The sequence below is a fragment of the Pinus tabuliformis genome, chromosome 6 (assembly GCF_031772625.1).
Source record: "Pinus tabuliformis cultivar Carrire ecotype Pingquan chromosome 6, CPIR1, whole genome shotgun sequence".
In the NCBI taxonomy this organism is placed as follows: domain Eukaryota; kingdom Viridiplantae; phylum Streptophyta; class Pinopsida; order Pinales; family Pinaceae; genus Pinus; species Pinus tabuliformis.
In genome coordinates, this window is record NC_142292.1 from 1,116,015,380 (window position 1) to 1,116,024,685 (window position 9,306).

Sequence of the window (9,306 nt, forward strand, 5' to 3'; positions counted from 1 at the left end):
GAAGGGATAGACACATGTATGATTCTAGTTTTGATTCAGATAAGCACCATGATCATCATCGGTATCATCCTTACAGGAGAAGTGATAGGGGATATTTGTCGGATGAGTTTAAGAAAGCGAAGCCACCAAAATTTCAGGGAGAGATGAAGAAACCACCGAATGCACAGGCATTTTTGCTTGGCATGCTGAAATTCTTCAGGTTTCATAACTATTCAGAGAACATGAAAGCTAGAGTTCCTACATTCAGTCTCAAAGGTAAAGTAGACATTTGGTGGGAAGATATGAAGAATTCCATATGCATTCATGAGGAATATTTGACTTGGAGTGAGTTTGAGTAGCTATTTAGGAAGAATTACTTGTCAGAGAGATAATTTTATGATAGAGAAAAATAATTTTATGAGTTAAATATGGTTTCCATGACAGATGATGAGTACAATATTAGGTTCTTAGAGTTACTGAGGTATGTAACTTATCTCACAGAGGAAAAGGCCAAGATTCAGAGGTTCATTAGTGGTTTATCAGTTGCATTTGAAGATAGAATTAAGTTCAATGAGCCTAGATTTTCGGAGGAGGCCATTCAGAAGCTAAGGCATTGCTATGAGCAATCAAAGCACAGAACTAGAGACTAAGTTAGACTAGAGAGGCAATGTAAAGAACAAAGGCAAATGGGACAAAAAAGAGAGCAAGGCCTCCAGATACAAGTAATAAGGAGAATTCGCACCACCTAATAAGTTAAATACATCAGATAGAGGAGAGGGATTCCGGTCTGGAGAATAGAACAAGGAGACAGGTTGGAAGCCTGTAGAATGTTGGACTTGTGGCAAAGATCATCACAGGAGACATTGTCCTCTGAATTAGGGTGGTTGACCTCGGATATACAGTGTGTAGGAGGCACAGATTGTTGGGGATGTTGGTCAGAGTATTCCACGTATTTATGCAGCATTGGATAACAAAAAGGCCGAGCAATAGGTATCTATCATTGAGATGGAAGGTAAGCTTTGTGATCAAGTTATTTCTATTTTGATTGACCCTGGATCTAATTATAGTTATGTTAGTCCTCACTTGGTGGATAAGTGTGTTTGAGTAAGGAATTTCATGCAGAGTCTTGGTTAGTGCAGTTGGCTATAGGTACGAAGAAACGATTTCATCATTGGGTAAGAGCTTTTGCATTTGACTTGAATGGTATGCCTACCACAACACATTTGAATTTATTATTGTTGGGTTCATACAATATGTTGTTGGGCATGGATTGGTTGTATCTTCGTAGATCCAAGGTAGATTTTTATGAAAAATCCATTGTGTTGATGAAAATTGAGAACCAAGAGTCTTGCAGGGTAAGAAGAAAGCTACATCAGTTAGGATGGTGACATCTATGAAAGCAAAGCTAGTCGCAGGAAAGGGTGTGAGATATTCGCAATGCACATTTCTAGTGATAAGGGTAAGGAAGTTGAGGATATAGATGTGTTGAGAAGGTACCCTTTTTTACAGTAGTTCAAAGATGTATTTCCTAAGGACATTACCTAGTTTCCACCTCACATGGAGGTAGACTTTTCTATTGAGTTAGTTCCAAGGGCAGCTCCAACATCAAAAGCACCTTACAGGATGAGCACAGCTGAGTTGGTTGAGCCAAAGTTGCAGTTGAAGGAAATGTTGGACAAGGGATACATTAGGCCAAGTGTATCACCTTGGAGCACACTAGTATTGTTCGTGAAGAAGAAAGATGGTATTCTAAAATTATGCATTGACTACATGTAGTTGAACAAAGTAACCATCAAGAAAAGGTACCCTTTGTCGAGGATTGTTGACTTGTTTGATCAGCTGAAGGGAGAAACGGTGTTCTCAAATATTGAATTGAGACCTAGATACCATCATGTATGCATTAAAGAGGAGGAAATTTACAAGACTTCGTTCAGGACCAAGTATGGACATTATGAATTTGTTGTTGTTCCATTTGGCTTAACTAATGCTCTAGCTACATTGATGTGATTGATGAATAGCATGTTGTGTATGTATTTGGATAAGTTTGTTATTATGTTCATTGATGATATACTGGTATATTCTAAAAATGAGGAAGAACATGTCGATCATTTAGTAGCAGCTTTGAGGTTGTTGAGAGAGCATCAGTTGTATGCTAAGCTCAACAAGTTAGTTTCTTTCATACTAAGGTACACTGCTTGGGTCATGTTGTCTCCAAGGAGGGAATTTCAGTTGATCCACAGAATATAACGGCCATCATGGAGTGGGTAGTTCCTAAGAATGTGGATTAGTTGAGATATTTCATGGGTTTGGTAGGCTACTATAGGAGGTTTATCAAGAACTTCTCGCAAATTTCTAATCCTATCACATCACTGCAAAGAAAAGGTGAGAAGTTTAAATGGACTAAGGAGTGTGAGGATAGCTTTGAGCAACTCAAGCAGTTGCTGACACATGCACCAGTGCTACAGATTGCATATCTAGACAAAGAGTTTGTGGTATGAATGGATGCTTGCAAGAGAGGACTTGGTGGAGTCCTTATGCAAGATGGAAAAGTGGTATGCTATGAGACCTAGAAACTAAAAAAGCATGAGCGGAACTATCCCATGCATGATCTTGAGTTAGCAGTGATCATATATGCATTGAAGATGTCGAGACATTATCTTCTTGGTAGGAGGTTTGTACTTATGAGTGATCACATAGGATTGAGGTATTTGTTTGACCAGTTGAATTTGAACGTTAGGAAGGCTAGATGGTTGTCCACGATCAGTGAGCTTGATTTTGAGATTAGGTACATCAAAGGTAAAGAACAGGGTTGTAGATGCTCTCAATAGATAGGTACAAGTAAATCACTTGGAAGCTATGAACTCCTATGGGATAGATCTACAGGGTAGGATCTTGCAAGTAGGTCAATAGGATGTCAGGTGTATGGAGATTTTGCACAAGTTGCAGCAGGATGCTGGTATAGGTATAGGTACAGGTACAAGTGGCAATACGATGCAGGTGCACAAGGTATGGATTATTGTCTTACAGTAGACAGTTTGGTCAAGTTCCAAGACAAGATATATGTATCGGATAATAGTGAGCTCAAGAAGGTGAGCTTGAGGGAGTTTCATGCGAAACATTATTTAGGTCACCCAAGTTATCATAAGGCATTAACTACAGTCAAGGTGTTTTATTATTGGTCAAATTTGAAAAGGGGTGTAGCAGAGTTTGTGGCTAGATGTTTCAATTGTCAGTGAGTGAAAGAAGAATGTAAACATCCAGGTGGACTACTACATCCGATTATGATTCTAGAGTGGAAATGGGAAGTTATTTCCATGGACTTCATCACAGGGTTGCCGAAGACAGTGAGACAGCATGATTCCATTATGGCTATTGTGGACAAGTTGACGAAGGCTACACATTTCATTCCGGTGAAGTCTATATTCTCATCTAGCGATGTAGCACAGGTATTCAACCGAGATGTGGTCATATTGCATGGTGTTCCGAAGAATATTGTGTTAGATAGAGATGGGAAGTTCACTTCCAAGTTTTGGAAGGAGTTATTTGTAGGTTTGGGCAAAGAGTTGGCCTTCAACGTAGCTTATCATCCATGGATAGATGGACATACAAAGAGGGTCAACAAGATATTGGAGGACATGTTGAGGATGTATGTGATGCATCAGTAGTGGAAGTGGGAAGAGTATATCCCTTTAGTAGATTTTTCATACAATAATGGTTATCGAGATTCATTGAGGATGAGTCCATTTGAGGCATTATATGGGCGGAATTGTAACACTCCTATCAGTTGGAGTGATACAGTTATCAGGAGTCATCGAGGATGAGTCCTTTTGAGGCATTGTATGGGCAGAGTTGTAACACTCCTATCAGTTGGAGTGATACGGTTATTAGCAGTCATTGAGGATGAGACCTTTTGAGGCATTGTATTGGACCAGATATGTTGGCAGACATGGAATGGGAAATGCAGGTTATAAATAAAAATCTAAAGGCAGCACAGGATAGGAAGAAATTCTATGCAAATCGAAACGGGTTGTTCAAGAAGTTCCAGGTTGGGGAACAGGTGTACCTGTGGATCAAACCAAAGAAGAGCTCAGTACGTATTAGATCATATGTCAAGTTGGAACCATAGTTTTGTGGACCCTTCAGTGTTATTGAGAGGATTGGGCCAGTAGTTTATCGGCTTATACTGCCTCCGATAGTGAAAGTCCATGATGTTTTCCATGTATCTCTACTTAAGAAGTATGTTATGGATATTGATCATGTGATTGACTGGTATGTATTGCAGGTGGAATCGGATGGAGAATTCCAGTTGGAGCGTCAGTGTATATTGCAGAAAAAATGTGTTCATGCTCCGGAATGAAGCAATCGAGCAATTAAAGGTCAAATGGAAGCACTTTGGGCCCGATGAAGCTACATGGGAGATGGAAGATCAGATGCAGGTTATGTATCCTTCCTTGTTTTCCTATTGAGGCAAAGTAGTTTTTGTTTGGTGTTTTGGTATATGTTTTGATGATGTTGGCTCATGTACATATGTATATGGATGTAAATTCTGCGAAGAGTTGTGTTATAAAGCTCCACTATGTGGTATGTTGTTATGATGTCATGTTTTTATGTTGGTTTTCTTTCAACAAGGTGATCACTGTAAATACTACATCAAGCTAAGTTATAAAGCTCCATCGTCAGTATATATTTTTCTACAATAGTTTTGTGGTTATAGGTGTTGATTAACACCCAAGACAATGTTCCCCCAAGGTGGAGGGTTCTGTAACAACCCAAGTGAAAATTCCATGTAATAAAAGTAAATAAAGGCAAAATAATAACCACGATGATGGGACACTTATTCCAAGATGAATGTTGGGAAAAATCCTAGTGATGGGGATCACTTGTCATTATTTATGGATAAGGAAATTGGCAAAGGAAATGGCTAAGTCTTTGGAAAGGAAAAATGGCATTTTGGCACAATTATTTATGAAAATAATGGAAATTAAGAGAAAATCGAGGTGAAAGGTTATAGGTTGGATGTGAGGAGGAAAATGAAGGAAAAAAATGGAAAATGAAGAAAATAGAGGCCTTATTCATAAAAAGACTTATGAGGATCAGTTGGTAACCTTTTCTCAGTTCAATTTTGGAGCTATCTCATTATTCTCTCTCATACTCTTGGAGACATAGAGTTTTCTTGGAGCACTCTTGGTGGGTGTGGCATACTTGGATTTTTGGAGCAAGAAGGCAAAGGAAGAGCAGGAAAGCACAAGAAGGCATTGAGATTAGCAGATACATCATATTTTCTTGCAGGTATCGAGTTGCATGTATGTTTCCTTCACTAGTTTTTGCATGCATGGCACATGCATGTGGTTTCTTGGTTGTGATATGTCATTAGCATGGAGGATTTCCTGGATTGATAGTGGATTGCCTAGCCTTGCCATTTATTGGATAGCCATGGTGATTGTGGGTTTACTTTCATTGTTTTTTTTTTGTTGGTTCTCATGTTTCCTTAGCTTGGGTTGAGTTATTAGTTCCTAGAAGCCCTGGTTGGACAAACGCTCTGGAATCCCTGTAACAGCTTAGGTTGAGTTACTAGTCCTGGAAGCCTTGGTTGGAAAAATTCTCTGGAAGCCATTCATGGGTTGAGTTCCTAGTTGTTGGGAACGGGTCCCCTAGGGTCAATTCTCGGGTTAAAAGCCCAAGTTTTGTATAAGGAATGTAAAGTCTCCGCATTTTATGGTCGCGAAGTGTGAAGGTGTAAACAGTCAAAAAGGGTTTCCGCCCTTAGTTTATATAGCTTTTGTCGACTTGATGAGATCGCCCTTGGTCTGCGAGCCATGGGATTGTATAAAAAGGGAGTCTTATAAGAGTCTAAGGCAGTTTTTAGTTCAGTTCTAAGTAAGTTTTTGGGTCTGTGAGAGCTAAGAGCGAAGAGTCTTAGCATAGGTAGAGGATCTACAGCTAAGTGCATAGAGGCCTAGGGTAGAAGTCCGCAGCTGAGTGCGCGGACCCCTACAACTATGTGTGTAGGGTAGTTATAGTTTGTACTGGAGATCTGAAACATCAATAAAGATAATTATTCTGAAGATATCTGTGTATGAGTTATTTTACTTATGTTATGAATGTTTGTGGTTATGTTATGTTGAATACTAGGTTTATGACTTAATGCTATATTGAATCACGAATCTATATGTTTTACTTTGTCATATGAATGCAAGTGAGAATATCTGTTTACGCAAAGATAATCATAATTCCTGTTGAAGTTAACCAATACTTAAGCTAATTTGAGTATACACAGAAGTAAGGGTGATTGCAAAGGTGCGTAATCATCTGAAATTGACTATTTAGGGTCCACGAAGGATGATCAGAGACTTTCGCAAAGGTTTCAAAGCCGAATAAGAGGACTAATTTGATAAGCCCTAAAGGGCTTATAATTCTACGCGGAGGAAGGGTTAGGGTAAAAACTGACATCACAACTATCTCAGGGTGCAAAAACATGGTTCCTATATCCCCCCATATTGCTTCATGTGAGACTTCAGTCCATGCTCCACGGATTGATGCCAAAAGGGCTAGTTGTGTAGGGATTTTCTTAGCTAATTAACAATGAACCTGGGTCAAGGCCCATCAAGCCAAAAAATGGTTCTATTGTGGGGAATTGAACTCGGGTCTCTCAGGTGAGAGCTGAGTATCTTAACTAACTAGACTGCAATGGAATAGGGCCCATCAAGCCAACACTAGTCCTGGAAGCCTTAGTTGGACAAATGCTCTGGAAGCCCAACGCAACTGTGGGTTGAGTCACTAGTCCTCGAAGCCTTGGTTGGAACAAATGATTTGGAATCCATGGAAGGCTTGGATGGAGACTAATTTGATGATGGTTTTGTGATGTCCCACTGTGAGGCAGAATCACTATTTGATGGGTTGAGGTGGATGGCCTCTGGAAGCCCTGTATCAGTTTTGATTGATGTGTTCTATGAGATCCCACATTCATGCTTGGAATATGGCACAGGGGTGAATGGTTGAAGAGAGATTTGGCTCAGCCATTCTATGGTCGGCTGGAATGTAGAATTCCCATCTCGGGTTTGGATTTTTCATCATTAATTAATAGTTATTTCTTATTGTATTTATATGAACAGTTTGATGGATCGTATGTGGTCGATATGCATGTACTTTCATGAGTATTTATGTTGCTATTATGTTGGTTATGTTTGAGTTCTATGACAACAGCCATGTGTGTCTCTCATCATGTTTTTACTTGTAATTGAATGATTAATTTATCTATGACCTAATGGATGGAATGGCAGTTGATCTATTGAGGCATCAATGGTCCTTAGTGATTCCCAGCTAAGTATGAGACCCCTATGCTCAGAACTATTAATTTCACTTGTAGATTACTAATTTTCAATATGTTTGATAAAATGCATGTCATGGCTAGTAGGGGTCCAGTTAAGGTCTTAAACAAGTATTTTCTTTAATACTATCATTTCCATGTTATTTTACTGATTTGAAGAGATGGTTCAATTCTGGGTAGTGACTTGGGCTCTGAGCCTAAAAAAATGGCTCAAATCTCAAAGCCGTTAGCAAAAAATCCATTGAGCCCCGTCCAGGCAAAGATTGAAGGTCAAAGGACCGAAGGTCGAAGGACCAAAGTGTCGGTGTAGGTCGAAGGACCGAAGGGCCGAGGAGAGGACCGAAGGACCGAAGGGCCGAGGAGAGGACCGAAGGACCGAAGGGCCAAGGAGAGGGTCGAAGGACCAAGGTGTCGGTGTAGGTCGAAGGATAACTTTTTTCTCTGGTCGCTGGCATGAAATCTTGTGAGAGCAACTTTGGGTTTCTGGTCGCTCCCTTGCCCATATCATGAGAGTGATTGTGGCCTAAGAGATCTATAACATTAGTGGGACCTAGGGACAGGCTATCTAGTTGACTAACATGTCTCCTTAGGGTCCTGTAGATGATAATTAATGTTTATATGGTGTGTTTCCATCACTTCCACTTCCTTAACATGACTTAGGAGGTCAAATCATATTATAGTGGCCTCTCGTCACATGTTGACCGTAGCTGGTCAGTTGCTTCGGTAGATGTGGGAGGAGGGTGTTACACCTAGTCACATGTATTCAATAACTATGGAAACCCGGTTGGATATAAATTAAGAACAAAAGAAATGGAAATAATTCAACATCAACCTTTGAGACGGTCTCAATTCAGCATTGCAAGTTTTCGATTGTTACAACCATATTCCAGTTTTTACGAAACAAGTGTTATGTAAAGGGGAAAAAACACTTTATAAGCCATATCATGCTCAATAGACCTATGTAGGCTATAGGCCAGAGGCCATCCAATTCACTCTAGCTAAATCCACTGAAGAGTAACTTGAACATAAGGGTTCTTAGCAAGAATCCTAGTGTAGCATTGGAACCTATTAACACCTAGATTGAACCTCAGGCTGAAGGAAAGCAATGCCAGGGTAACCACAAACCATGCTTACCCAATTAGCTAGCCCTACTAGGCCAAGAGAGGGCTCTCTCCGTAAGGATCTCATCCAAATTGACTGGATCTAGAAACTAATATTAGGCTAGGTATAGTAGCACAAGGTTGGATTAGATTTTGAAGGGTTTTGCTAGATCAGGAGGAGCCAAATAGTTAGGGCAAGGAAATTAGGTCAAAATTGTAGGTTGTTCGATGGGGCAAGGTAGGCACAACAATAAAAACCTTAGGGTTTTAATCGATGAGGTGAAAAGACAGGTGAGGAGCTAGGAATAGCATGTAAACCTCATGGATTCTTCCTAAACTGAAGAAAACACGGATTGTGAAATGTCTACCCAAAACAGAGCATAAAAGTTATGGATTCTGCCTTTCAGACTTGTATACATTCACATAAAGAGCATGAAATGATGAAATGGAATCAAAAATAAATTTGAACACATGAAAACATAAGAAAAACTGAATTGACCATCATACCACATGGATCCCAAAGAAATAGCTGCAATTTTTCATTAATCTCATGTTGTAACTGATACAAAATGAGCCCAACCCTTTACAATGAGAAAGGAAAAGAAGATATAGACATTAATTTAACCTCCTCCCATCCTCAGGGGTCGAATCTCTAAGATGAGGAACTAATCCATCAAAAACTAAACAAGAAACTGGAATCTAGGCAACCCTAACAACTTGCCTCTAAAAGCGGGGGAACTGATTCATTTGTCCTCAAGATAACTTTTGATCTAATGAATCTACCCTCCAGTAACTAATATCCATCATATTTACATGCCTAGTCACCATTTACATCAGTAAAAATATCATCCATGAGAGAAAACCCAAAAATTACAATCATGGCACAGTAAAGTGAAAATT